The sequence below is a fragment of the Cryptomeria japonica genome, chromosome 1 (assembly GCF_030272615.1).
Source record: "Cryptomeria japonica chromosome 1, Sugi_1.0, whole genome shotgun sequence".
Taxonomy (NCBI): Eukaryota; Viridiplantae; Streptophyta; class Pinopsida; order Cupressales; family Cupressaceae; genus Cryptomeria; species Cryptomeria japonica.
The window spans coordinates 217,008,153-217,033,657 of record NC_081405.1 but is presented as its reverse complement, the minus strand read 5'-3'; positions in this window follow the sequence as shown (position 1 = coordinate 217,033,657).

Here is a 25,505-nt window from a genome sequence, read left to right as displayed (position 1 = left end):
GGAAGAGGATAGGATACCTACCCTAGACCCTATCCTACCTGAAGAACCTTTCCTTAAAGAAATTAAAGCCTTGGGAGGAAAATACCTAGAAGGAGTGCCACTCTTTTTATGGGAAAATGGAGCCTAAAGTAGTTATGGAATGGATTGAAGGATTGGAGAATCAATTTGAGTGTGATGGAATTAGTGATGCCTAAAAGGTGAAGGTAGCTAAGTCTATATTGAGAGGAGCAACCTTGACTTGGTGGAAATTTATCCAAGAAGAAAGAAAAAAAGAGGGTAAGAACCAAATAGTCAATTGGAACGAAATGGTAGCCAAGGTGAGTGAATCCTATGTCCTTGAATATTATGAGATCCAACTACACAAGAGGAGACCAAACTTGAGGCAAAGAGACTTGGATGTGAGTAGTTACACTAATGAATTTCAGAAGTTGTGTCTGAGATCCAAGATTGTAGAGGATGAGAGCATCAAGGTAGCCAGATACTTGAATGGCTTGAAATGGAATATTCAAGAGGAGTTGACTTTTTTATGTCCTAACACTGTGCATAAGTGCTATCAATTGGCACTGAAGGTGGAGGAAAAGAGTAAAAAGAAGCAAGAACAAAGCAACAAAGAAAGAGGTAGAGGAAAAGATGGTAGAGGCCAAAGAGGTAGTTTTGGTGGAAGAGGAATAGATCAAAGGTCCCAAGGAGAGTCCAAACTTATAGAGAAAAGTGAGGATTCACATAGAAAGATAATCTATAGAGGAAGGGGATCATCTAGCAACCCAGGAAGAGGTAGAACTAGTGGATTGGGAAGAGGGTCCTACTTCTCCACCATGAAGTGTTACAATTGCCAAAAGTTGGTTCACCTTGCCTATAGATGTCTAGAGAAATCCTCTTCATCTCAAGGAAGTGAAAGAAGAGTGACATATGCACAAGAAGAAGCAGAAAGAAGCAAGACACAAGGTGTGAGCTTAGCTCTTGAAGATGGATAAAATTTCATGATGAGAAGAGCCTTGATTAAGGAACCAATCAAAGAAGAACCAACTCAAAGAAGAGCTTTGTTTAGAATCAAATGCAAGGTCCTTGGTAAGGTTTGCAGAGTGGTGATAGACTTAGGGTCTACTGACAATGTCATGTCAAAAGAAGTAGTAAGTAAACTGAAGTTGAAAAGAATTCCACATAGTAATCTATATAGGGTCACATGGCTCAACAAGGAGCAACATGTGGTAGTGAATGAACAAACATGGGTTGAGTTCAACAGAGGTAGTTATAAGGATAAAGTCTTGTGTGACAACCTACCTATGGATGCTTGCCATCTACTTCTTGGTAGACCATGGTAGTTTGATAGAAAGGCCATTCACAATAGTGAGAAGAACTCTTATTCTTTTCAAAATGATGGAGTTACATACCATATTCAGTCCCTAAGTGATGAAGGAGAGAGCAAAAAAATTAAAGGCCCAAAGGCATTACTGGTAGGTGAAAAAGAGTTCATTAACACTCTCAAGGAAGGAGAAGGAGTGGGCTTTGCTCTTATAGTGAAACCAAAGGAAGAAAAGCAAGAAAAGAAGGTTCAAATACCTCATGAAGTGCAGCAAATACTAGACAATTTTGAAGCGATCATAAGTGATGGAGCACCAACAACCCTACCTCCTATTAGATCCATAAGCCATCAGATTGATTTCATTCTAGGAGCATTATTACCCAGCAAAGTAGCCTATTAGATGACTCTCAAAGAAGAATAAGGAAGTGGATAGACAAGTCCAATAAGGGTTGATAAAAAAGAGCATAAGTCCTTGTGTCGTACCTATAGTGTTAGCACCCAATAAAGGAGGAACATGGAGGTTATGCTTAGATTAAAGAGCTATAAATAGAATCACTATTAGGTACAAATTTCCTATCTAAAGAATTGAAGACTTGATGGATTGCTTGGGAGGTGCAAAGTACTTCACTAAGATTGATCTCAAGAGTGGATACCATCAGACCAGGACAAAAGAAGGTGATGAATGGAAAACAACCTTCAAAACCAATGAAGGAATTTATGAGTGGCTTGTTATGCCATTAAGTCTTAGTAATGCTCCTAGTACATTCATGAGACTCATGAATGAAATGCAAAAATATTTTATTGGTAATTTTTTTGTTCTATACCTAGATGATATCTTGATTTTCAATAGAATTAAGGAGGAACATCTAGAGCATCTTAGTATTGTATTGAAAAAATTGTATGATGAGAAACTAACAATAAAATTGGAGAAGTGTGAGTTTATGAAGCAGGAACTTGTCTATCTTGGATTTGTAGTTTTAGGAGGAGATTTGAAGATGGACACATCAAAGGTGGAAGCCATCATAAATTGGCCAACACCAAAGACAACAAGTGAAGTAAGAAGTTTTCATGGATTGGCATAGTTCTATAGTAAGTTTATCAGAGGGTTCCATGAGATTTGTGCACCCATGCTGGATACCATCAAAGGAGGAGTTAAGACTAAGTTTCAGTGCACCAATGTACCTAACAAAGGGTTTGAACTTTTGAAACAAAAGGTAGCTATACAACCAATACTCATTCTTCCTATTTTTGACAAGTTGTTCACAATTGAATGTGATGCAAGTAATATAACAGTTGGTTATGTTTTGAGTCAAGAGAATAGACCTGTAGCTTTCTTTAGTGAGAAGCTCAATGATGCCAAGAAGAAGTATTCATCCTATTGTAAAGCAGAAAATCGCGATCGAACCCTAGTTGCTCTCCCCTCTTCCAACTCCGAGGAGAGCGAAGGGAGGTTCGCTAGGATTCGATGGTTTTCACTTAGGGGAGAGACTTTACATTCAAAAGAGGGGTTGAAACTCATAAGATCCAATCCCACATAATGCAAGATTGGATGCTAAATGAATTTCAAGGGTCAAGACAGCAAGGCTACCCTCTTTTGTAAAGAATATTGATAAAGGAATTGAGCTAGGAATGCATAGAAAGTGACAAAGATTTGCTTATAAACTGAGTTCAGATTATAGGATGAAGCTGCAGACCTGGAATTAGCAGTAAAATGTCGATACGGCGCTGTCCTACAAATTTGAGCAAAAGTTTTCAGGACGATGGTGCCTGACGCCACGGTCCTCCGAAAAATCCGCGAAACGAAGGGGGATCTGTTCGTCTCTGCACAAGGATTCCAGATCTTCAATTTCAGCCGTGTACCTGCAACCTACACACAGAAAAGCGAAGATGATTGGGGGGTTAGGGATTAGGGGTTTTCCTTTAGGTCAAACCCCGGTTTTGGAATTAACCAAGAAATGAGCAAGAGCTGTAAATGTAAATGACTGTAAAACAAGTACTAATACCTTGTTCTAAGGATGTTTGTATCCTTATGTGCGAAGGTATAGATGTTGTATGTTGTTGTAGTATGTAGTAAGTGATCTCCTCTTCAATGGTTGAATCCTTGTCTTGAATGCAACACTTAGCCTTGAATGGAGAAATGATCAATTGCTTGAAGGAATGCTTGAATGCTTGAATGCTTGAGTACTTAAGTATAGTTTCCATGCCCTTTTCATCATATCGAATGAAAGAGGAAAATGTAGTTTATATACTTGTCAATTAGGGCTGATAGACTAATTTTCCCAACCTTAGGCCGACCAAGAAAGTTTATTTTCCAAATTGCAAACAAAAAGACCCGAAGTCCAAAGGAGACCAGGCCCAAAATAGGACCCAGGGACCAGGGCGCTGGGCGCCATGGTCCTGGGGACTAGGGCGCTGGGCGCCCTGGTCCTGAGGGACCAGGGCACTGGGCGCTCTGGTCCCACCTCCCGGGACAGCAGGGTGCAAGGAGGTTCAGGCCAGGGTACTTGAAAAATGCAGTTTTCAGTGTCGTGGACAAGTTTCGGGGTCTCCATTCAGGTTGCGTGTTGCGTCACCATCGTGAAGACCGAAATGCAGTCGAAATTGCAAGTGTCGCAATTTTAGGACGCTACATTTAGCCCCCACTTTAGCGGGAGTATGTACGCTCATACTTCCGATAAAGTACAAGGAAACAACATTGAAAGACTTTCACCATGTCAAGGAGGCAAGATACACCAAGCCCCCAGTGGACTAAGGATCTTACGACTTCGATTGACAAAGTAAAAGGGAAGATCACGAGGGAGAACCATGACTGTCAGTAGTAAGGTTCCCTCACTATGAGTCATGCAAGAAAGATATCAAAAATTCTCAAGGCAAGGTTAAATTTGCCAAGAAATTCTCAAGTATCTTGAAAAGATATGAACGGGATGTATGCCCCCCTACGTTAAAGCGATCGTACACGCCTCACCGGGGGTGATTGTTTTAACATAGTGATACACATAAGAATGAGAAAGGAAAGGAGCACGTTATCGCAAGGATTTATCCCCCAAGTGTGAGATAAGCCCAAGGATAATAGACACAAAACACAAAGCACGAGGTGACTTCGCTTTCCTTGGGGTCAATATGCTGTATGATAAGTCATGTATATATCATATGTATGTATGCATAATTGTTCTTCATTCCCCAATCAAGGAAGGTCACCTAGAAGAAGGGAACACATGTGTCTTTTGAGTCAACATGAGAGAGATCGAGAGATCTCAATGCTTTGCATTGTCCTCAAGTAGACAACACTAAGGACAACAAATAGAAGAATGAGAATAACATATAGAAGAAGTAACACAAGAGAGGAGGAGAGAATCTGCTATGCTAATGTAACTAGTCGAGCACGTCATCTACCCCCCGATCTTGCTGATCAATGTTTCGGGAAGGCAGGGAACATGCTAGAGGAGGAACATTCAACACAGTAGATGGAGCTATCACAAGATCCAAACAAGGGCTATGTTCATATCCCAAGCCACGGTGTTCTTGAGGAGGAGCTAGGATAAGTGCTTTAGAAAATTCAGTAGATAAATGGTTATCAATATCAACAAGTTCATATTCACTATCAGAATGAACAGGAGTAACATTTTCATCATGAATAACATTTTCATCTATATCATCATCAAGATTTATAAAAATAGGATCTTTAACTCGCACAGGATCAAGACCATCATGCATCTTATGTTTAGGAGATTTAGGCTCAATGTCCGGCTGAGGAGAAAATGGAATAATGCTTGTTGAAGGTGTTTTTGGAAATTTCAAAGTTTGAGAAGCAGCTGCTTGAGCCCTAAGACGACGCTTTCATCGGCGTTCACGTGCAGAACGATTTCGTCTAGTCTTAGTAGGAAGTGAAGAAGATTGAGGAGGAGGAATATTCTCATCCCTATCACTTGGGTGTTTAGGTTGTGGTCTCTTAGGCTGGATAATAGGAGAAGAAGAAGGTCTCTTCTCTCTATAAAAAGAAGGAGGAGGGACTGCTCTATACAAAGGAGGAATATTTGGTTTAGGAAGAAGACCAAGTCCATCATGACGAGGAGGGATAGGTCTACTTTTAGGAAGTTTATTAGATATAGACATAGTCACATCCATAGGGATGGGTTGGGAATCTTCTTGAGGAAAGACATTAGTTTTATCTTTCAAAGGAAGAACTTCCTTCTCAAGAATGATAGGAATGTCAAGTTTAGTTGTTCTAGGTTCACTTAAAGATAGGATCATATCTGTTTTCCACTTTTGATAAGATTTGAAAAGATGATCACTTCGCGGAGGAAGAGATTGGAATTGTTTAGGCCAAAAGTAATCAATAGGAACGCTAGAGGTTCTTTCAGCTGGTTTAAAGAGACTATGATTGACAGTAACAACTTCATCATTATGGGGAAATTTCAAACACTTATGAATAGGAGAAGCAATAGCTTTCATGGAAGATAGCCAAGGATAGCCAAGCTTCACACGAAATTGTTCGGAAGATGGAATAATAGAAAAGTTCACATCAAGGGATTTGTTATGGACCTCAATAGGCAATGTAATAGAACCAATTGCAGGAGAAGAAAATGCATCAAATAGTTTCACAATCACATATATTTTGTCATATATCACTTGATTCAATTGCAAAGTAAAAAGAAATTCTTCAGTAATAACATTAACCATGCACGAAGGATCAATAAGCACTCCACGGCAAGGTGTATTCTTGACTTTTGCAACTATCTATAAAGGACCATCAGGTGCCCTAATGGTTTCACTGGAATCAAATGTGATGGAAGGTTCTTTAGGGTTTTCTTGTTGCTCTACAAAGTTAATCACATTCGGAGCCATAGACACAAGACCATCAGATGAAAAAGAGGAATCACTAGTCTCAATCGCATTAGAGGTATGAGAAGGTAATGGATCAGTGAAAATATGAAGATTTTGATTAGGAGGATCTACAGATGTATTGCCTTTATCATTCACTCCAGAAACAGAAATAGTATTATTATCAATCAAATCTTGAATTTTACCCTTTAAAGAAAAACATTTTTCAGTATCATGCCCAGGCTGACGATGAAATTGACAAAAGGCTTTGTTATCAAAATAAGGTGAAGTAATCTTTTTAGGATCAATTTGCCTTATAGGAGGAAGAGTAAGCACATTTTGTTCCAATAACTTATTCATAATACTATGCAATGATTCATTCAAAGGAGTATACTTTCTTTCTTTCTTGAAAAATTTAGAAATAGGAGGCACACCTGATGCTGCATTCACATTGTTGTTGATGATGTTTTCATTGAATTTGATGGAGTCTCTGTTCGGTTTAAACTTCCCAAATGGTTGTTGACTGCTATCACCCTTATCACTCGGAGCCATAGGATGTGATTGTTCCATTTGACTCACAGTCAGTTGATAATTGTGAAGAGTGGCACACAACTGTTGGAAAGAAGTAAACTTAGAAAATAGAAGTTTGTCTCGAATATCTTTTTGTAAATTAGAAATAAAGATTCTTTGAATGTCATTGTCAGGCACTGGAAAAGAAATTTGAGCATACAAATGCTTATATCTACCAATGAAATCAGTCACTTTTTCTTTAACACCTTGTTTACAATGCATTAAATCAATCAAAGTAACTTTAGGACTTATATTGTTTTGAAATTGTTGAATGAAAGCATTTACAAGTTGTTCGAAAGAAGTAATAGAATAAGAAGGCAACGAGCAATACCATTGTAGGGCTTTGTCTCTTAATGTTCTAGTGAATAGTTTTGCAAGCAACCTTTGGTCATAAGCAAAATCAGTACATATTGTTTGAAAAGTCTTAACATGTGTTAGAGGATCACCTTTACCATTATAAAGTTCCAAATACGGAATTTCAACATGTTTAGGAGGAATAGCTCAAAAAATGTCAAGAGAAAGTGGGCTCGCAACATCAAATGTGGGCACACTAAACTTAGATTGATTCATAGAGGCAATTTGTTGCTATAAAGAAGAGACAGTTTGTGCAAGATTGTTAATGGTCGCTTCATTCGAAGAGTTCATATTAGATGTGTTAGATTGAGATGGAGGTGTTATGTTATTGAAAGAAGGCAAAGAGTAAGGTGGTGGGACTCTATGATAATTAGTCATAGGAGATGATTGGATAGGAGGAACACTACAAGGAGGAATGGAATGGTTAAACGAATTGCCCCCTTGCGTCATGTTCATTTGCGGAGATGTAATAGGAACACTCATTGAAGGAATGAATGAAGAAGTTGGATTGAATGAAGGGATAGGGTTAATTGAAGAAGAGGGAGGATTGCCCTCATGACTAGTGATCACAGGGGGAATGTCTTGTGTAGAAGTAGCCATTATGTTTGATGTAAAGGTAGGTATGCTAGCAATAGAAGTCATCAAAGGAATAGAATGATTGACTTGTGTAGGAGGTTGTGTATAACCCAAATTTTCAGCACAACTCTTCATAGGCATCACATTCGAATCCACAATGTGTGCAATACCACGCAAAATATCAATTCCATTCTTATCACTTTGAAGCATACGTTTTAGACCCTCAATTAAAGGAAGAGCTTGACTATCAGGGTATTCTTGAGACATCCATTGTCGAAAATCATCAAATTGGTTATCCAATTTCAAAATTTGTTCTTCAGAAACCTCATGGAGAGCTTCTTCATCATTAGGAGGATTAGAGGAATTACCCATGTCCTCGTTAAAAAGGCTATTCAAATTAGGTTCCATCTCCTCGGTAATTAAACCTCGGAAAGACTTAATTCTACGGCTTCGTCTAACGAGAATAGTGTAAGTAGGGCTTATTGTTGTAAAACTCATGCACTAGAAAGAGAGAGAAGGTTTTGAATTTAGAGGTAGCAATTTTTAGTAAAATCAGCCAATCTTCTGGATTTAAGCTGTTAAATGCAATCACGACAGTCTCCCGAAATTTTGAAAAAAATGTCCGGGACTGTGGCGCTCGGAGTGCAACACGGTCCTTGCAACTTTTTTCGAAATTTGCAGGGATGAAAGGTATGATGATTTTAAAGCTAATCTGAAAAAAATTGAGTGATTTTATGATCTATAGATAGGCCAAATTAAAGTTGCAATCTCGAAATTGAACCATACCAAGATTGTCGAAAAAATGCAAAAATTTGAATTTTGAAAAAGAGAGGGAAACTGAAATTTTGAATTTTATGATTTTAGAGGGAATGTCAAGAGCAATGCAGGTTTTGAAATTCAAAAATTGACTCAATTTCACGCAAAATTCAATTTTGAAAGCGGAAATCAAAGTTGTTGTAATTAAGCACTTAATTTCAAAAGTCACAAATTGCAAGAATTTGAATAAAGCATTGAAATTTTGAATGAATGCTAACACACTTTTCAGATTTAGGGCAGTAAGAACACAATTTTGACACAAAATTTCAGTTTCAATGATTTTTGAATGTTTAAAAGCCTTAATCCAAGCAATCACAAGACCAACTTTGACTGTAATTTTGAAAGTGTTAAAATTGATAAAATCAGCCAAAATTCTGGATTTTAGCAGGAAAATACAGTAAGATCTCGCTCCCGAAATTTTGGAAAAAATGTCGGGGATGATGGCGCTCGGAGTGCACACGGTCCTTGCAACTTTTTTCCAAATTTTCAGGGATGAAAGATATTGTGATTTTATTGCGGAATCCAAAGTTACAACTGATTTGGAGATGTTTTGATCAGTGAAATTGTCGGACAAAGGTTGAATCAAGAGGGTTTCAAAAATTAGGGTTTTGACACTTAACCACTTAATTTTCAAAATTAAAGCATAAATATGAATTGATAATTTGTAATAGAAGGGCAGATCTGAAACAAGCATTAACAATTAAATATTTCACAAGTTTAATTACTAAAAAGAAATTTTAGGGTTTTTATGCAATCACCTCTAAAATTTTGCAAAAGATCAAACATGGAAATGTAATCAATTTTTTCAGATCTAAGCATGAAAAATTAGAAAGGATGTTCACGTCGGGTTCACCAAAATGTAAAGCGGAAAATTGCGATCGAACCCTAGTTGCTCTCCCCTCTTCCAACTCCGAGGAGAGAGAAGGGAGGTTCGCTAGGATTCGATGGTTTTCACTTAGGGGAGAGACTTTACATTCAAAAGAGGGGTTGAAACTCATAAGATCCAATCCCACATAATGCAAGATTGGATGCTAAATGAATTTCAAGGGTCAAGACAGCAAGGCTACCCTCTTTTGTAAAGAATATTGATAAAGGAATTGAGCTAGGAATGCATAGAAAGTGACAAATATTTGCTTATAAATTGAGTTCGGATTATAGGATGAAGCTGCGGACCTGGAATTAGCAGTAAAATGTCGATACGGCGCTGTCCTGCAAATTTGAGCAAAAGTTGTCAGGACGATGGCGCTCGGCGCCACGGTCCTCCGAAAAATCCGCGAAATGAAGGGGGATCTGTTCATCTCTGCACAAGGATTCCAGATCTTCAATTTTAGCCGCGTACCTGCAACCTACACACAGAAAAGCGAAGACGATTGGGGGGTTATGGATTAGGGGTTTGCCTTTAGGTCAAACCCCGGTTTTGGAATTAACCAAGAAATGAGCAAGAGCTGTAAATGTAAATGATTGTAAAACAAGTACTAATACCTTGTTCTAAGGATGTTTGTATCCTTATGTGCGAAGGTATAGATGTTGTATGTTGTTGTAGTATGTAGTAAGTGATCTCCTCTTCAATGGTTGAATCCTTGTCTTGAATGCAACACTTAGCCTTGAATGGAGAAATGATCAATTGCTTGAAGGAATGCTTGAATGCTTGAATGCTTGAGTACTTAAGTATAGTTTCCACGCCCTTTTCATCATATCGAATGAAAGAGGAAAATGTAGTTTATATACTTGTCAATTAGGGCTGATAGACTGATTTTCCCAACCTTAGGCCGACCAGGAAAGTTTATTTTCCAAATTGCAAACAAAAAGACCCGAAGGCCAAAGGAGACCGGGCCCAAAATAGGACCCAGGGACTAGGGCGTTGGGTGCCATGGTCCTGGGGACCAGGGCGCTGGGCGCCCTGAGGGACCAGGGCGCTAGGCGCTCTGGTCCCACCTCTCGGGACAGCAGGGTGCAAGGAGGTTCAGGCCAGGGTACTTGAAAAATGCAGTTTTCAGTGTCGTGGACAAGTTTCGGTGTCTCCATTCAGGTTGCGTGTTGCGTCGCCATCGTGAAGACTGAAATGCAGTCGAAATTGCAAGTGTCGCAATTTTAGGACGCTACACCTATGATCTCGAGCTGTTTGCTCTTGCCCAAGCTCTTAGGAAGTGTAGGCACTACTTGTTACCTAAGGAGTTTTTTGTTTACATAGATAATCAAGCTTTAAGTTTTTTGAATTCAAAAGATAAGTTGAGTCATATGTATGTTAAATGGGTTGAGTATTTGTAGTCATATACTTTTTCTATTAAGCATAAGAAAGGACAGTGCAATAAAGTAGCAAATGCTTTGAGTAGAAGGCTACTAACAGTGCAAGAAGTGAAGATTCAAAGTATTGGAGTTGATTACTTCAAGGATTTGTACCCCAATGATGAATATTTTGCAGCCATTTACAAGGTTTGTCAAGAATTTCAGAATCACTTTCATAGTGAATATGTTGACTTTACTTTGCAGAATGGTTTGTTGTTTAAAGGTGGATAGTTGTGTGCTCCCAAAGGATCGATGAGGGAAAATATGATCCAATAAAAGCACAATTGATGTTTGAGTGGTCATTTTGGCCTTAATAAGACATTGGAACTTGTGCAAAGGTTCTTCTATTAGCCCAGAATGCAGAGGGATATCTGAAGGTATGTTGAGTAGTGTATGGTTTGTCAGAAAGCTAAAGGAACAACTACTAATGTTGGTCTTTATCAGCCATTACCTATTCCTTTAAGGCCATGGGAATGTGTCAGTATGGATTTTGTGGTTGGATTACCCAAAACAAAGCTTGGATGTGATAGCATTTTTTTTGTTGTTGACAAATTCAGTAAGATGGCACATTTTATTCATTGTAAAACTACCCATGATTCTAGTCACATTGCACACTTGTTTTTAAAAGAGGTTATAAGAATCCATGGTTTTTTGGTTAGTATTGTTTTAGATAGAGATGTCAAATTCCTTGGACATTTTTGAAAAACTCTTTGGAAAAGACTAGGAACTAACTTGTGTTTTGGTTCAGCCTATCATCCCCAAACAGATGGTCAAATAGAGGTGGTCAATAGGACAATTGGAAACCTTTTAAGGTGTTTGACAAAATAATATGGACAAAGTTGGGAATAGGTTCTTCACCGGGCGGAGGTTATCTACAATGACAGTGCCAACAGATCTATTGGGAAGAGTCCTTTTGAGATAGTGTATGGTATGCACCCATGAGGTGTTATAGAATTATGAGATCTTGGTAATTTGTTGCACAAAAGTGGTCAAGATGATGATGTCGCTCAATCTATGAAGGAGTTTCATGACCAAGTCGGGCGAGCTCTCCAAGATTCTTCACAAAATGTTAAAGCTTGAGTTGATACCACATGGAGAGATGTGCAATTTTTAGTTGGAGATTTGGTGATGGTACATTTGAACAAGGCTCAACTTCAAAAAGGGGTTCCCAGCAAGCTACAAATGAGGAGAATAGGCCCTTGTAAAGTTTTAGCCAAGTATGGCTCTAATTCCTATAAGATTGATTTGCCATATGATATTTCTTTGTCTCCTATTTTCAAAGTCGCAAATTTGGTTGTCTACAAGGGACAACTTCCCAAGGAGGATGTGTGAATTTTAGATGTTCACCACTCACTTGCTGACCTACCATTACTTTCTCCTTCCATGCCTTAGGCTGAGAAAGTGTTGGATTCCTGTGTTCTAAAGAAGACTAGACAACGGGTCTACATGGAACATTTGGTCACGTGGATGCATAAAATTGATTCTGAAGTGACTTGGGTCCTTGAATCAGACTTTGTTAAGTTGGTAATTGATCTTTCCTTGTTGCCGAGTGTAGTCACTTGACTTCTTTGTTTTGGGTGGAGTATGGTGTAGGAGCACCTAAGGGTTGAAATGCCCTTAACCAATTTTGGCTTGTGAGACCTTCCAGTGGTCATGTAAATACATAAGGACTGGCTCTAGTCCATTTGTATGGTTATTTAATTGTAGTTTTTAAAATTTTTCTTATTGGCAAGACCTACCCCCGATTGGCAAGTTTTACCCCAATGAGTTTTCTAGATTTTGGAGTGGTTTCACATTACCCTAATGATTAACTTCATCTGTATTCAGATGGTGATCATGGATGATCAAACAACTATCACTATACTATGATGGGAAGATGATCACTAGATAATCCCCACTAATTGGCGACAAAGAAAGTGCAAAAAAAAGAGGCGAGTTAATGACCATGCAGGTTGAAGGTGGATCAATAGTGGTCGCTATATCACAACGGAGAGATGCACGAAAGTTATTCACCATGACTTGGTGACCAAGTGGTGGGGCCCAACAAGAGAGCTTCATTCTAGGTAGTTACTGATGTCATGCTAAGGTGGCAGGATAGGGACCCTAGAGCCAATTAGGGGGTGCCATGTGGCAGAGCATAAAAAGAGATCAAGGAAGATCAAACGATCGAGATGTCATCAGCTATCGAAGGAGTCATCTACTAGTTCATCGGGAGATCAGAGCAATGCATTTGTGGTCTTACCGATGGTCGATGGAGTATAGACTGACTGTGGGTGTGCACTCAAACCAAAGTCCAAAAGGTAAACACTTGGACACTGAAGATGGTCTTGTCGGTGTTTATGAATATGAACTGACCTAACTTCTTGGTGCATGTGGGATATTGTGTTTCTCATGAAAGCAGACTATCGCATATGGTTAAATTTAAAACTATTGGTGTAGTTGCAAATGGAAATGGTTGGTAACAAGATTTATCTTGTCTAATAGGAGTTCCAAATAGAGGATGTATGTATAAAAAGACCCAGTGGGCGTCTGTAAGAGGCTAATGGTTAATCGTGGATCATTGATCATTGTTTTTCGATTTCCTCAGAGAAAACATTTTGTTTTTCTAAAATGCAATAGAGAAGTCCATTTTCTAGGTTTCAATTAGAGTTTCATTTCTGTTTGTTTCATGTATGTTGTTAATGTAATTATTTCATTTCTCCATTCTGTGAGTTGTTGGTTTGAACCCATGAATAAATTCAGTATCTATAAATAAAGCTTTCCTTTTCAGTTTTTGTTCCCTATTTACAATAATCAAATGGCTCTGACTTGAAACTCCACAAGATCTTTGGAGATTATCAAGAAAAGCCATAAATGTATAGTAGGTTTTGATTTGAGAGAGACCAGGTAATGTCAATCGCCATTTCTGCATACTGAGCCTAGTCAAGCTTGGTGATAGTCTGGCTAGGTATCAGTAATTTGAAGGAGATAACTTGCAGTGGAAGGAAACTACTGAGAACTGGGAAAAGATGTAGAAGGCTACAAGCCTAAAAAATGAGACATTGTGTAACCATAGGGAAAAGTTTTCTAAACCAAACAAGATGGGTGGTTTTGCAAAAAGAGAGCAAATGTGTGTGTGTCCTAAACCCCTGCAAGGATTTAGTGAACAAGCTTACTTTGTGAGATTGAGGAAGGTGAGATAAGAAAACAATGGTAGGGAAGCCCTTAGAAGTCTAGAGGGGTAGACTTGGAACCCAGAAAGGGATAGAAGAAAACCATCAAAGAAACCAAATTGATGGCAAACTAGGTTTCCTCCCTATCATCCGAGCAAGAATACACACGTGGTACAAGAACCTACACTAGTCAAGGATAGGGTCTAGGTCCAAGGGGGTGGAGGGGGTGGAGGGGTGGGATTTGGCACATCTAGCTATGGTGTAGCACGAATGGTATGGTTTTGGCATGTGTGCTAAGTAAATCAGTGTGAGTGCTAGAAAGTATAAAAAAGGAAGAAATGGATAGGTAGAAGGGGAGAATGTGGATTAGAGGGTAATATGGATATCTCAGATATAGGATAGGATAGATGTAGAGTAGAATAGGGTGGAAATGAAAAGAGTTAATGAAGTGGTTTTCCTGAATGCAGGTGGACCTAGGACCCTTGGCATTGAGGGAGCACTGAATGATGATGATGAGCCTATATAGGCAATTGGTGGTAGACAAGGTGGAGATACTAAGTCTAGTGGGATTGGATTTCATCAGCTAATGGCTGAGGATTAGGGCACACACAACCATGATGACTACGCTGGTGGAGAGGTGGGATAGTGGGACCTATACCTTCCATCTGCCCACAAGAGAGGCTACTATTACACTATTGGATGTCTGGAGGATCTTGAAGATCCCCATCATGACATGGTTGCTAAGTACAGGCTAAACACAAAAAATTTCTATCTAGGGGAGGTTTTTGAGTGGGATACAATGTCCATGGAGGACATGATATAGATGCACTTAGGGAGGGCGATGGAGATTTGGCACATTCCATAATTGGTTCTTGTGATCTATGGATTCCTTAGTGGATGAGTGATACCTAACTTGGGAGGACATGGGTTTCCAATTGGATGGAGTTGGTGTGTCTACTATGTGGTACATGATTTTGCAAAGTATGCATGGGGAGCAGTGATGCTCACGTAGCTATATCATGATATTAATCTAGTTGTCTATCAAGAGTATGTGAGTCTATTGACAGGGGTGACCTTGCTTCACATATGGGCATGGGAGCACATTGTAGTGACTCAGCCAGTGGGGGTACAAGACAGACAACAAAAATTCCCTTATATAGACCGATGCAGGGTGTTGTTGCATTCTACCAGGATGGGAGCTATATGGTTCTAGAGATGCATTTTTGATGAGCTCATGCAGTTTACATGGAGACCATTTTTGGACAGCGAGTGATGGAGAGGGGACTGATAGCTACATTGGGTAGGGGTTGACATGTGGCTTTTTGGGAGGTCAGTATATGTCATGGAGTATTATGTGCCATACAGGTGGCCCCAAAGTTTGGACAGCTCCAAGACATAGTGGTTGATGTGTCATTGTACCCATGGCTGACACGAGAGGCAAGGATATGGGGGCAGACTGTGAGCCCTTTGGAGGCCAAGACTAGCTTTTAGACAACATCTTACATGGTTTGGGATGAGCGGAGGGGTGCAGGGGATGATCCTAGTATGACAAGAGCCTATGTGTTGGTGGGAGGCTCACCAACCATTATGATAGACCATTCTAGGGGTATTGGAGGATGATGAGTTTCAACCATCAATGGATGAGATAGTTGGAGGAGAGGGGGGTGATCCTATGGATAGAGTTATGGTTGTAGGAGCCAAGGGTGCCCAGAGGTAGAGGAGAGGAGTGGTGAGGAGGGGACAATACCAAATACCACAGGTGGCCATTCTAGTACAAGTGCAGGTACTGGCTATAGCCATAGGCTAAGTGGCAGGATAGGGAGAGGGGGGAGGTGATTAGGCAGTGCCCATGGACATCCACACTATATAGGTACAGGATGCTAGGATGCAGATTGATGATATGGTATCTCGAGGGGACCATGATAGGATCATAAGGAGAGAGAGATATAACTAGGGTGAGGGTGCAAACAGTCAAGGAGGAGATGCAGGTGGAGAGAGCAAGGGTGGATATCCTATAGGAATAGGTGGGGAGACTGTAGAGGGAGGTGGAGGATTTGATAGAGAGCCTTCAGATGACTCAGATAGAGGTAGAGGACTTGTAGAGGGAAGGGGGATGCTGAGAGGATACTAGAGGAGGCTAGGACAAGGACAACAATTGGAGAGCTAGAAAGTACACTTCAGCAACAAGATGAGGAGTTAGAGAGTCTTCGGGATAGAGTCCAAAGGGTAGAGATGGATGCAAATTACATACGAGGAGAGAGGGATATATCATGATAGATGCTAGTCCCCACAAGGCTAGGTTAAATGTATGCAGATATGATGTAGCAGCAAGACAAGGAAGAGAGAGCAGGCCAGGAGGCTGCATAATATAAGGGATTATATCATGGAGTTGTCCTAGCTAATAAGAGAGTAGCATCATATACAGAGAGTGTGTGATCACATAGGACACATAGTCAGTAGATAGGGGGTTAGTGGGTATGAGGCCACCGAGGACAGGGGGTACAGGACCATCCAGAGGAGGAGGGGATGAGGAGGGGGATAGAGAGATAGGGGGAGAGTTAGCTCTATGTGATATTGCATATTATTTTGACCCTTCGGGGAAGCCATTGTACCATCATTGTCATATTCATTTTTGAGATATATATGATATATGATTTTTGGCGGCATATATGTATGTATGTATGTAATTTATTATGGACATTATGATGGACATTATTTATTGTTTTATGATGTGATGTATTGATGATGATTTGGCATATGTTATGCTAACCTATTTATGATGTAGGATGGATACTTATATATGCATTTTCTTATGATATGTTATTGACACCTTGATGGATGCAAGATTATTATCTAGGCTTATATGAGCTATATGGGTATATATTTTGGATCTTATGATGCATGTTATAAATTTTTTGATGCATGATGTATTATTTTTGGATTTTTTGATGATTTAAAGAAAATAAGGATTTATATCATATGATGCATAGTTGCTCTTTGCTTGTAATGGACCAAAATTTGAAAATTCATAGTATGATTACATGGATTAATCTATAATGAATATGTACACTATGATGGATAATACACCTTAAGTGAATAATGCAACAAAATTTGTAATGCAAGCTAAATGATGGACACACTATACAAAATAAAAATAAATAATGCACCACACAAAATAAAATTTAATAATGCACCAGACAAAATAAAAATGAATAATGCACTGGACAAAATAAAAATGAATAATGCACCACATAAAATAAAAATGAATAATGCACCGGACAAAATAAAAATGAATAATGCATCGGATAAAATGAAAATCAATAATGCACCGAATAAAAAGAAAATCAATAATGTACCTATATGGGCAATGCACAATTTTTGGAGAATATGCCAATCATAATACAATGACCTGAGGTGGGATAGAAGAAAATGGGGGGAATAAATTGAGGTCTCCAAAATGTAAAAGGGAGAAATGATCAGGGAAATGCAATGATGGGAAATGGATTGGGAGATTTGCTTTGCACAAAATGTGGAGAACCAATGTTTGTTTGATATTGCCAAGGGTAGTCTACACTACTGATTATAAGAACCAGGATGTCATGAAAAAATCAAGGTATGGACTAACTCTCAGACAAAAAAGTATGCCTTTCATACAACCATGCAAGTGTTGATAAACACTAATGCATGGTTGTAGGTTCGTAAAAGAAAAACCTTCAAACATGCCATACCATAAAAAACATGCCTTGGTATACACCAACCCATAACATATCAGGATATAGAAGATCCTGACAACTGTAAGTAGGAGTAACCCTCAGATAGAAAAATGCAAGTCTGAATAAAAGGATCAAACCATGCAAACAAAATGCACATGGCCAACTAACATTTCTTGCCAAGAGTAAGACTTGGGATTGTGGATAAACTATCAGACCAGGGAAGGATGCATCCCGATGTGCAGGAGTGACGGATGGATCTAAACAAGCAATAGAGTGGATGACATGGACACTTGAGTACAAATATGACACTTGACTACTAGAGTTTGATGGAGTAAATGTGGATGAGTGTTTGGATAACACACTAGTCAAGAAGAAGACTAAGCTCAGGACTAGGAATTAAGCTCGATTTACTGGGATGAAAGCTTAGTTGGATGGGATGAAAGCTCAGTTGGATGGGATGAAATCTCAGTTTGATGGGATGATCCTTACTCATAATTCAAGAAAAGACTCATCATCATATGTTGGGGGAGAATGGATAACCGACCTGCTGAGGGTAGTTTAGTGGGAGAAATGTGTAGGGTTGTTGCAGAGGATACTAAAATGAATCATGACATCTATGGAGATAGTTAAGGGCACCTTGTTCCTTTTCCTTTTGTTGGGAGGGGGGAATGTTAGGGTCATCAGATCAATTTTCTTGTTAGATTGAAGGAGACAACTAATAACAAATAGGGTGATGGATGTCATGGTAGAAGGTCTATGTAGTGGTATAGATTAAAGAATATGGATATTGGGTGGGTTGGTGGGGAAGATAGAGCCTGACCTAATAGATGATGGATCTAGATTATTTACCTTGATGCCTGTAAATAGGTTTTCACCTAGGTACTTTCCCATAGCGCTACAAAGTAGTTTTCACTAATGGACGAATTGATTTTTTTTTTTTTTTCTTGGTTTTTTTTTTTTTTTTTAGACAATTGGCAACCTTTTGAGGACTAGGAATGAAACCTCTTTAGGTGCATGATGTTCATAGGCTCATCCAAGGGATCTCCTTCAGGAATAGAAAACTAATATGCCCCTGATCCATTTTTTCTATGATAACATAAGGTCCAAGCCAATTAGGCTCGAACTTGTCTTTATTTTCTCTTTCTTGAAGATTTTTAATGATTTTTCATAAGGACGAGGTCACCAAATTTAAATTTATGGGTTTTGACCTTCTTGTTGTAGCTCAAGCATAGGTGATTTTGATATACCTGAAGATGATTCAAGGCCTTGAGGCACCTTTCATCCAACAATTCTAGCTCTTGTAGCCTGACAACTCTATATTCCTCATCAAGGAGTATATTTTGTAGGGATACCCTTAGGGAGAGGATCTCAATCTCAAGAGAAAGGATAGCTTCAGATCCAAAGACAAGGGAATATGGAGTGGTGCCTATGGGTGTACAGATGGAGGTGTGTTAAGCCCATAGAGCAGGATGGAGTTGGAGGTGCCAATCACTACCAGCTTCATTGACTGTCCTTTTAAGGATTTTGATTAAGGTCTTATTAGAATCCTTAGGTTGACTGTTGCCTTGTGGGAAATAGGGGGTGGAGAAGCGGTGTTGGCTATCAAAATTTTGAAATAGCTCATTAACATCCTGATTCTTGAAGGGTCTTCCATTATCTGTGATAATAAATTTGGGGATTTTATATCGGAAGATTAAATAGTTTAGAATGAATTTAGAGATTTGATTCCCAGTGGTGAAAGTAAGAGGGATGGCCTCTACCCACTTAGTGAAGTATTTAGTGGAGGTGTTGATGAATTTATGACCATTGGAGGATGCAGGGTGGATTTTCCCAATGAGATAGAGTCCCCACTGTGAGAAGGGTTAGGGTATGATACAAGGTTGTAAATCCTATGATTGAGCATTAATCTTGTCACCATGATTTTGATAAGGGATACATTTCTTCATATAATTATATGCATCTTCTTCCATTGTAGGCTAGTAGTATCCCGTTCACAAGAGATTTTTAGCCAAAGTGAGACCACTTGAGTGTGCCCCTTAGATACCTATGTGTACTTCATGTAGTTCCCATTTGACCTCTTGTTTGTCTAGACACCTTAGGAGGGAACCATCAAAATGACTTTTGAATAGGGTGTCTCTAAGGATTGTGTGATGGGCGTAGTGGTAGATAAAGGTTTGTTGTTGGGTTTTGGCAAGGTGGGAAGGGATGGTGTTATATTTTAGGTCGGTGAAGGTCTCTTGGTACCAAGGGGATTTGGGACCAACAAGTACACACACCATTTTAGACTTAGCTAGATTGTATGCTAGTATGACGAGTTTCTTGACCAAAAAATCACATTTCTGACCATGTGCCAACATCTAAAGGAGGGAGCCAATAGTGGCCATTGTATATGCAACTCTATTATTTGTGCATGGAATCTGATCAAACTTGATTGATGTAAAGTGTTGCTTGAGGTCCTCAACTATACTACGATAAGGAAGAATCTTGCCATTTTTTGTTTGATACTCATCATTGACTTGTTTAATGACAAGTCGGGAATCACTGTAGACATGCATTTCCAATATCTTGCATTGGATAGCCAAATGAAGTCTAGTGATTAGTGCTTCATATTCTGCAATGTTGTTGGTGCATGCAAAGGCTATCTTGTATAATTTAGGGATGTAATCTCCTTGAGGTGTGACCAAAAATATGCCTACCCCTAATCTATTATGTGTGCAAGAACCATAAAAATACAACTGCTAAGTGGAAGACATAGTGATAGTCATTATAGATTCATCTGGGCATTATGGATTCATCTAGGAATTTTGTGAGGATAGGGTGATCACCTTGAAGCGGAGCATCGACCAGTTGATCTTCTATCACTTGTCCTTTGATTTATTTTCTATCCACATATTCAATGTAAAACTCACTTAGTAACATGACCCATTTAGCAGTTCTCCCAATGAGAGCAGCCCTTGATAAGAGGTACTTGAGAGGGTCAATCTTAGCAATCAATTTTGTTTTGTTGCTAAGCATGTAGTGTCAGAGTTTTTATGTGTTGAAGACAAGTGTTAAGCATTCTCTTTTAATAGGGGTATAATTGAGCTCATACCCTACTAATGTGTGACTAATATAGTTTATGGCATGCTCTTTTCCCTGACCATCTGTTTGTGCCAATAATGCCCCCAGTGCCACTGCAATTGTTGATATATACAAAAGGAGTGGTTCTCTTGGAATAGGAAGCATAAGTATGGGAGGTGATGCAAGGTATTCTTTGAGTTTCTCAAAATCCTTCTGACACATGTAGCCCCATTTGAATTTGGTATCTTTGCATAGTAAGTGCACAAATGGATGACATTTATTTGTGAGTTTTCAAATGAAGCGTCTAATAGATTGGAGATTTCCTTGGAGGCTGCGAATTTTTTGAGAGTCTTCAGGGGAGGCATTTCCATGATAGATTTCAATTTTATAGGATCAACCTCTATGCCTCTATGGAAGACAATAAAACCTAATAGTTTCCTAGATGTAACACCAAAGACACATTTCGTAGGATTTAGGCACATCTTATATTTTTCCAATCTCTCAAAGATCTTCCTTAGGATAGGGATGTGCTCATCTCTTGTCTTGGATTTTCCAAGGAGATCATCTATGTAATCCTCTAAGATTTTATGTAAAAGGTCATGAAATATTATTGTCATCACTCACTAATATGTTTCTCTAGCATTCTTGAGACCAAACGGCATGACTTGATATCAAAAGCTACCCCATGTCATTGTGAATATTGTTTTGTGTTGGTCCTCTTATATGATTTTGATCTGATTGTACCCATAAAATTCATCTATAAGTGATAACATTTCATGTCCCTCTATGAGATCTACAATCATGTCTATATTGGGGAGCAACAAATCATCCGTAGGGAATGCTTTATTCAAATCTCATAAATCTGTGCAAATGCGGATGCCCCTAGTAGCTTTTCTAATAAGGACAATGTTGGACACCCACTTGGGATAATCTATTAGTTTTATGAATCTGACATCCAACATCTTTTGAAGCTCTTCTTTGATAAGGAGTGCAATGTGTGGATGCATCTTGTGTAATTTATGCTTTATAGGTTTAGCATCTAGACAGACAAAAAGATTGTGGACTACTAAGTTAGGATCATGGCCTGACATGTCAGTATATGACCAAGAAAAGTTGATCTTTGTTTTTATGATAAAATTGATAAAGTTTTGTTTTTCTTGATCTGACAGGGACTTAACAATGAGCATGTTCTTTGGGGTGTCTTTAGTGCCCACACTAATAGTGTGTGTTTCCTCTATCAGTAAAGTTGACCTATCTTGTTGCGAGGGAAAAATGGTAGGGAGGTCAAGCCGCTCATCCTCAAGTTCCTAATCCAAGTTTTCACTTGTAGATATGCCCTTTATTTTTACTTTTTCCTCATCCAAAGGTGCCTCAATGAGGTTTTCACCTAAGGGATCATGAATTTTTTTATAATCCTTTTTGTGACTAAGGGCATTGACCTAACTACCAAAGTATCCGTTCTCATGTAGTTGGATCCCATGAATGCTGTTGCAGTCATCTAAATTGTGAATAGTTAGGAGAGCCATGAGAGTATTATCATCGGAACATATGTCCAAAGCAGGTTTGTCTAATTGGTCCTAATCTATAATCTCGAGTGGACAAGCTATAGCTCATATGAAGTGGAAGGGATTACGAGGGTGATGGTGTTGATATGGGTGTCAAAGAAGATGTCATCTTCGTACTCAAAAGGCATTTTGTGAAATTCCTCTTCATCAAAGTCTTTGACATCCAAGGAGGGACTTGAAGGGGTACCAGTGATAGTGATCTTATGTACTGGAGTGTAACCCAAGCCCTTGTTATATTTGTATGAGATGGGATTTATTGGTTCTTTGATTACTTTTTCTTCCAACCCTAGGCTGTGTCCTTTATAACCCATGTTATCCACTATGGCTAATGCTTTTGGATACATTTTCATGGGAATCTTTGCTAGTTCATAATCCTCTTCACAATACAACCAAGAGGAAACATCTGTCTCAAGACTCTCTTCATCAAGTGGGCCACATTTCTTGATGGTGGTGTCTTTGCATTGTATAGTGGGCTTCTGATCTTTTTTTATTTCTTTAGGCTTGCAAAATGACTTAGGAGATAAGGGGAGATTGCCTATTAATAAGGCATCATCAAGTTTGTATTCTCCTCAGCCATCGTCTATAATCTTGAACTTAGGTTATGTTTAAGATGAGGTGGAGGCAAATTTAGATGTGTCAAATGGAAGAGGTGGAGCGGGTCTGTTTAACAGGTAGTGGTATGGATGTTTTCCCTCTAAGAGTTTACAATACTAATAAGGTTGTGGATCACCTCTGATAGTGATTTCTTTGCCATTGAAGGGAAATTTAAGACATTAGTGATAAGTAGAGGGAATGACTTGAAAGGAATGAATCCATGGACGACCAAGTAGAATATTATAAGGGAGATCAAGATGTAAGACTTGGCAAGGGGTCTCAACTGTAACAGGGCCCACTTGAAGAGGTAAAGTGATCATGCATTTGAAAACCCTTTCTACATCATCATAGGCTTTGATTGTGATTTGTCCTGATGTATCAACCAGGTCTTCAGAGAGTCCCAATTTTTTTATTAATTTGTATGTACAAAGATCGAGTCTCGATCCACCATCTCTCAAGATGTGTTTAACCTTGTGCTTCTGGATAAGAGATTTAATGTGCAATGGTTTATTATGATCATCATTGGAGGGAGTATCATTGTAAGTGAAAACAAGGTGGTGCCGGGAAGCGAGGTTTCCAATGAGGGCTTGGAACTGGGCAACATTGATATTGTCAGGGACACGTGATTTGAGGAGGGCTTGTTCCAAAATTTCCTTGTGAATAGGGGAGGTCTTGAGAAGATCTAGGATGAAAATTTGTGCAAGAGTCTTCCCAAGATGATCAAGGAGATCATATCGGTGGGTGGATGACATGGGGGGAGGATTCGGTGGTGGAGGAGCTCCTTGGACAATTACTCTTTTGTGGTAGGTGGTTACATTGCAGTCATTTTGAGAATGGAAAGTGGAAGGTGCGACACCTTGAATGACTATTTTAGTAGGGTTTGGGTCTGCTTGCTGGTTGTGGAGGGGCATGACCACCTTGAATGGTGACCCTAGGTCTATTTTGAGAAGAGGGAGGGTTAGCTCCCCAAATAGTGATGACATTGACATGGTTATTTGAAGACTCTATATGACCCACCAAGGAGTCAAAGCCAGATATATAATTGGTGTTCATGATCTGCAAACTGGGTTAGAAAATTTGTTTGATGGTAACACACACAAGAGAACAAGAAACAAATGTTAGTGTTATCAATAAAAGATTACCCTACACAGGCATATCAAGAGAGATACTAATTAAGAAATGAAAAGTCTACAAAGAGAAAAGAGGTAAACTAAATTCCTCCAAATGCTAACCAAAACATTTATAGTGGCTCCTCCCTTTTTCCTCTCCTCTCCAAGTTCCAAACTAGTGTAGCTCTCAGTAGCTTTTTGCACTATGGATGCCTTATGGAGGTTCAATATTGTAGATGATTATGAAAAGTATGCAAATGCAAGCTTAATAACCAAAGAAAGATGAGTTATCTAAATGCTATTTGTTAATTTTAACCAAAAGTGGGAATATGACTAATTATGCTAAATGCTCTCTAAAATCCTATATAACTTAGATGCATACTAGTTTTTAGGATTTGGATTATGAAAAAATGGGCTCTATTTATAGGAAAAATGGAGCAATGGATGGTTGAGATTGAGTAATCTCAACAAGGGTTAGGATTGAATGATATTCAATCCATGTGAGGACTTTCAACCCAATCCAAGATGACAAGTGTCAATATGAGATAGGTTGAGAGGAGAGGGAAGAAGCATTAAATGCTTGACATGACCTGAGGATTAACTTGGGAGTTAAGGTCAAAGTTGGGTTGAGTGAATAAATTTATTATTCAAAGAATAATGCTTTTATCCAATGGATAAATTCTTGTGCAAAGGCTAAAGGGATAACCATGGTCAAAGTAATAAATGCTTGAGAAGACACATGGGTCACATGAGGGTTGAGTTAGGGGTCAAAGTCCCTAACCATGGGTGCAAGTGGATTTAACCATTAATGGTCATGTAAGAGCTATGTGGTTTGGAAGACTTTAGAGGTTAAATTGTTGAACACACAAAGCATTAAATGCTTTTCAAAGACTTTGAAGTCTTTGAGAAGTGACTCCAAGTTGCTTAGGAATGTGACAATAATTAGGGGATGGATTAGGCTAATTAGGAAGGGGTTAGAAGAATCTAGAAGGGGGGTTTAGGAGTGCAAGCAGATTTGGTGGGTGAGGAAAATAGGATTTTAATTAAAATAAAATTAATTTATTTCAACTTGTGGTTGCAACTTGCATTTGTAGGAAAATGCAAGTGGGGGGAATAAATGATTTAACTAAATGTTTTTAATTATTTATTTAAAAGAAAAAAGGGGATTAAATTAAATAAATAAGATTTATTCATTTAATTGATTGTGAATTTGGTTTAATGAATTAATTAAAATAAATTGAATAATTTGTTTAATTAATAGGATAATATTTTGAAGATGAATTAATTAAATATTAATTTAATTAACTGATGGCTAGTGGGTTTTTAATCAAATAAATAGAAAATATTCATTTAATTAAAATGGATAGATTTATGTGACTATAGGTGTAATCATAGTTCATAGCTTTAGATGATGATGCCTTGCCTTTGTCATGCTTTAGGAAAGGTTCTTGGTACATCTTGAGTTTATTATTATTGTTACCAGGTTTTGTTGTTGCTACCTCAATGCCACCCTTATCAATGAGGTCTTGAATATAGTTTTTCAGTTTCATACACTTTTGTATATCATGCCCATTGATGCGATGATA